The following is a 5,465-nucleotide window of genomic DNA, read 5'->3' as shown; positions in this document are numbered from 1 at the left end:
GGAATACCATTAGGTGCTTATCCTCCTGTATTCACTTACATCAAATTATCTATATGCTTTTATATATATGTATAATTTTAAAAGATTTTTGCAGTTCTCCTCATGGAGTCTCCTACTTGGCTTATGTTACTTTTCCTGTCCCTATACATTGCCCTGTGTCAATTCCTCTCTTTCACTGGGAGCGTACAGGCTTGCATTCAATTAAACACAGCAATAGTGAATTTCAGTGATGACACAGGTTAAACAATATTCCTTATCTACCTAGACACATGTGTATGTGTACCTAAGATGGTCATTCAAGTTTCTATCCAAGATTGATTTGATGCTGGAAGATGAAGAGACCCTATCAAATATTAATCACTATGAAGCTTGAACTGCCCCAAAGTCACATTTACCACCAATGGAAAAGGCTAAAACAAAACCAAGCAAACCTCTAGTAATGCAGATATAATGGATGAATAAACAGACATGTTTCTGAAGATTACTTCTGATCACAAATCTAAATGTTTTTTGACCATTTAGAATTTTACATAGAAACTTAATTCAATCATCCTTGATAATGATGGTCCTAGGAATGGCTGGAATTGAACCGGTTTGATGATGCAAATTGCTTACCTTCATTGAAAATGGGTAATGAATCAAATACAGGTCAACATAGGCAAAATGAAGTTTTTTCAGTGATCTTTCCAAAGAAGATTGCACCAGCTCTGGTCGATGAAAAGTGCACCATAGCTGTAATAGTTAAAGAAAGGAAATTGGACTGGATTCATACATGATTCATATTTGGGAAATTTTTTAACTTCATATTGAGACATTCATTTGTCTGTTGATTGGAAACTGTTGATCACAGAGAAGATATTCTCTTCAGGTCTTGGGTTTCCATTTATCTCGCCTATTCATGTGAATGGGATTATATTTTTGATTATTATTAGCCAATCAATCAAACTATGGAAGTAAATACTCAAAAGATATTATTTTTATCAAATACTAACATTATTGAATCTCTGAATTGTGTTTCATAGAGGTTGTAAACCTATTATTAGTCCATTTCATCCATTTATTTCACAAGATTTTTTTTTAATTTAAAGAACTGAAGGGAAACACGTTTTGAACATTTTAATATATGCTAAACAAAAATCAAGACACTTTAGCTACATATTCTTTACTCCATATTCACTTTTACTACAAAATGATCTTTGATAAAAACAAATGTTAAAGTTGATATTCAGAATGATACGAAATTTTAGAAAGTCATCATGGGGAAGACAAAACCATAATCTGGTCATAATTTTATCTGATTCCACAACTAATACTAAATCATTCTGCTGATTCCAGAATCAGAAAAGTATAGAAATTTAAAAGTCATAATTTGTAGACTGTGAGTAGCAATTCATAACCATTCTCTATTTTGAAACTGGATATTATATGTGAATGAACGTTGTACCAATATTCACATTCCACCAATATTTCATCAGCTAATTTTCATTTCTTCATATCTATTTCAATAATTTTTGCACTGTATACACAATACCTTTGAAGTACAAAATATGTCTTCTCTCTTCACAGTGCCATCAGCAATCTTGCTTCTAATGGCCAGTCCTACCTCCTCTTCTACTTGGTATGCATAAGCACAATCAATATGGCGGAAACCAGCTTCTATAGCTATTTTGGTGGCCTCTGTTGTCTTACTATTAGGAACCTAGAGGAACAATCAAAAGTATTTGAGAGTCATATTATGAGAGGTAACTCCTAGTGAGCAAAGAGGACAGGTCACTAGACTGGAAGGAATTTTATATCCCAATGTTTTCTTCAGACTACCTAATTATGTGATAAGGTACTAGTCCCTTGAACTTTGAATGCCCATTTTTCCTTATATAATACTTAAGGAAATAGCCAAAGTACCAAACTGAATATAATGGGCCAAAACAATGACCTCCTGAAACTCAACTTTTTCCCATGTCTTGTGTTAGTTCTCTATTTAGGGTAATGTCCCTGAATCACTTTGGGTATTTCCTAGTTAATACACGAATCTGGCATCCCACAAGCCCCTTCAGACACAGAAATCCTAGTACACTCGCATCAGAGGACCCTAGGAGTGACTCAAATTCCTTGAGTTTCTGGGAGAACTCACAGGATCCAGCATACAGGTATAGACATGTTATCATTTATTTGATAAATCACTATGTAAAATTAATACAGGGAAAGAATTCACGAGATTGATTATAGAAAAAAAATATTATGCAAGCTTCTATGAATCATCTCCAAATAAAGATACACAGATTATATTACATTCCCAAATAATGTGAATTTTGAAACCACTTGGAAAATATTTCCTACAAGAAAAGATGTTGTGATAATTTTCTAAGATTTTCAAATAATTGTTGACTGTTCCTGTTATTTGAGAAGTGTCTGCTTAATTCCTTTGCCCATTAATTTACTGAGTGTTACTTACTTTCTTTCTTTGGCATTAAGCTTTTTTATTTCTTTGTATATTGTTGAAATTAATGCCTTATCTACACTGTGGGTATAAGTTTATCTCCAATTCTGTAGAATCAAGAGATTTTTTTTCTGGTTAAATTGACACTCTATGCTAGGACACAACACAATTTCACTCTCCCAAAGAAAGATAGATATGTGTGTGTGTGTGTGTTGTGTGTGTGTGTATACATATAAATATATATGGTTCATATATATACATATATATGGATCTAAAGAAAAGGGTAAAACAGTATTTCCCTGAATGTCTCTTTCTGTTTTCAAAATCCTAGCCAAATTATGAAATAATGAGAGCAAGCCTGGACTTCTTCTCCCAGATATTTATTATCTCTAAGAACCTAGTCTTTTTCTTCTGCACTTTGGATGTGAGGGCAAGGTAATGCTACCTGTGGAAACATGCTTTTTTCTTGTATGCCAGGACAGTTGCTCCTTGGCATGTTGGTGATATAAGCAAATTAAGGAAGTGAATGTTGATGATGTCCCTGTTTCTGCAGCCTAACTCTCTTGATTCTACAGAACTGGAGATAACCTTTGCCATCCACAGTGTAGAAAAGGCATTAATATCCGGACTATACAAAAAAATCAAAAAGCTTACAACAAAAAAAGAAAGTAAGTAAAACCCAATAAATTAATGAGCAAAGGAATTAAACTGACACCTCTCAAACAGGAGGAACAAACAGTCAACAAGTATATGAAAAAACATTCAACATCTCTAGAAATTAAAGAAATTCAAATTAAAACTACACTGATATTTCAACTGACTCCATTCAGAAAGGCAACTATCAAGAATATACTTTAAATGGGAAAACTGTGAATTATATTTCAATAAAGCTGATTCAAAAGCCTAAAAAACAGAATACAGTAACAGGGCAGGGGCTGTAGCTCAGTGGTAGAGCGCTTGCTTCTCACATGTTGGGCACTGGGTTGGATCCTCAGCAACACATAAAAATAAATAAATAAAGATATTGTGTCCATCTACAACTAAAAAATATTTTAAAAAAAGAATACAGTAACAGCTGGGGAAGTGACTTACAACTATAAACCCAGAGTCAGGAGGCTGAGACAGGAGGATGGCAAGTTCAAAGCCAGCCTCAGTAATGGAAAGGGCACTAAGCAACTCGGGGAGACCCTGTCTGTAAATAAAATACCAAAAAATAGGGGTGAGAATTGGGCTCCGTAGGTTGAGTACTCATGAGTTCAATTTGGTACCAAAAAAGAAAAAGAAGACAATGACAATAAATGTTGGTGAGGGGAATGTAAAGAAGATGGTACACTGTACAATGCTGGTGATTGCAAATTGATAATTCTGGAGCACAGTATGGAAATTTTCCAAAAGGATAAGAATGGAACCACAATTCGACTGGGTTATCCCATTTCTCTGTATGTATCCAAAGGAGTTAAAATCAGCGTGAAGCACCCACATTAATGTTTAAAGTAGTGGAATTCACAATAGCTAAGCTAGGTGCACTTCAACAAATAAATGGTTAATGAAATGTGAAAGATATACACAATGGAATATAACTCAGCCATTAAGCAAAATAATTTTATGACATTTAGCAGTAAATGAGTGAATCTGGAGACTATCATGATAAGTGAAATAAGGCAGTCCCACAAAAACCAAAGGTGGAATCATCTCTCTGATATGTGCATGCTAACACACAGCAAGTGGGGAGGAAAGGTAAGAATAGAAGTTTGGAGTTTTAGGCAAAGAAGAATGACGAAAGGAGGTAGGAATGGGAATAGGAAATACAGTGGAATATATCTGACATAACTCTCACATGTTCAGGCTGGGGATATAGCTCAGTTGGTAGAGTGCTTGCTTCACATGCACAAGGCCCTGGGTTCCATCACCAGCACCACACTTACACACACACACACACACACAAACTTTCATATGTTCATATATGAATATACCACAGAGAATGTCCACATCATGTACATTTAAAAGATTGGGATTCTAATTAAAATAAGACATACACCATGTTTTTATTAATATCTCAAAATCCACTCTACTGTTATGTATAACTAAAAAGAACAAAGAAAAAATTTACTTAAAAACCTTCTGTTTGTGGTAACTGGGATAGAAGTGAAGGTACTGTGAAGAAGATAAGTGTCACTCATCTAACCAGGGTTCACAGGACAAAATGTCATGAGGAGGAGGAAGCCATGCTAGGCAAAGCAGTGTGAGGGAATCAGGTGCTGTGGTTCAGCCAGTCACTACTGGACCCTCCCCATAAAGACTCCTCAATAAGCACTAGTGCCTTGTACGCAGTCTCCAGGTATTTTCTCTGGTCTTTTGGCAACCTATTCGACTGCCTTGGAACAACAGGACTATGAACATGACTGCAGAATATATAAATAAGCACCACTGTTTAGATTACTTAGGGACAGCAGGAATCCTTGTGTGTTATAAAAAAGTGAAGAATCAAGGTTTCCAGAGGCCACCAGGGGCCAGATTGATAATAGGCTTTTGAACAAACAGTAATGTGCTGTGCCACCTCTGGTCCACAACTGTATCTCTGTATGACAGAACTAAACACTGGCCTGAAAAAAATATATACTCTAAGGATATAAACTAACAGTGAAGAAATTATACTCATCTTATAAGGGATAATTCACATAAGCATCAGCCCTTAAAGCTCACTCTTTGTGGAAGAGAAAATAAGAGTGAAATGGAAAAAAATTGCATCATCTACAAAATTTGGATGATGTTTTGAAATTTCATTTGTTCAAGAGTAAAAACACAAATCAAACATGCTGTTTTCTATTTGACAATTTTCAGAAGCTTTCTTTTTCCATGAAATCAAATTGAATGCAATACTCAGCCCTACCACCTACTGCTAATACTAGCCATTATTTCTCAGGTGTAAGGGCACGTGAACAACAGCTGAAGTCCTAGTGGTCTCCTTCATGCCACTTTACCCTACAATGTAACCAGGTCCTTTCACGTGTCTTACAATTGCTCTCTA

General features: G+C 35.3%; 1 long non-coding RNA gene across 1 annotated transcript; it reads right to left on the bottom strand.

Annotated features, from left to right (window-relative positions):
• Positions 1 to 676: 676 nt before the first annotated feature.
• Positions 677 to 4,404, bottom strand: LOC107134414. The gene is made up of 2 exons (XR_001502431.2): positions 1,532 to 4,404; positions 677 to 732 (listed from the first exon to the last, which is right to left on the bottom strand). It is a non-coding gene; the product is annotated as an uncharacterized LOC107134414 (long non-coding RNA).
• Between the last annotated feature and the right edge of the window lie 1,061 nt (positions 4,405 to 5,465).

Source organism: Marmota marmota, unplaced genomic scaffold (genome assembly GCF_001458135.2).
Source record: "Marmota marmota marmota unplaced genomic scaffold, marMar, whole genome shotgun sequence".
Lineage (NCBI taxonomy): Eukaryota > Metazoa > Chordata > Mammalia > Rodentia > Sciuridae > Marmota > Marmota marmota.
Note: the sequence above shows the minus strand (reverse complement) of the source record. Positions and strands in the feature narration are given on the sequence as shown.